Genomic DNA, 230 nt, shown 5'->3' with positions numbered 1-230 from the left:
TGTTAATATAGCATCGTATAGTGCATAAAATTAGCTTTATAACGCATATTATATCGTTATAACAGCTATAAAACCCATCGAGATATCGTTAAATAACGATATATGGGAAATCAATAGAACTTACCCTGTACTGACCTATAATCAGTATAGTACCATTTATAGCCATTGTTTATAATGCTGTATAATTAATAAATTATTATAGTTAACTATTATGGCCACTATAGCCACTG

Source organism: Pestalotiopsis fici, assembly GCF_000516985.1.
Source record: "Pestalotiopsis fici W106-1 unplaced genomic scaffold PFICI_Scf_5, whole genome shotgun sequence".
NCBI lineage: Eukaryota > Fungi > Ascomycota > Sordariomycetes > Amphisphaeriales > Sporocadaceae > Pestalotiopsis > Pestalotiopsis fici.
The sequence above is the reverse complement of the archived record's forward strand: the minus strand, read 5'-3'. Positions refer to the sequence as shown.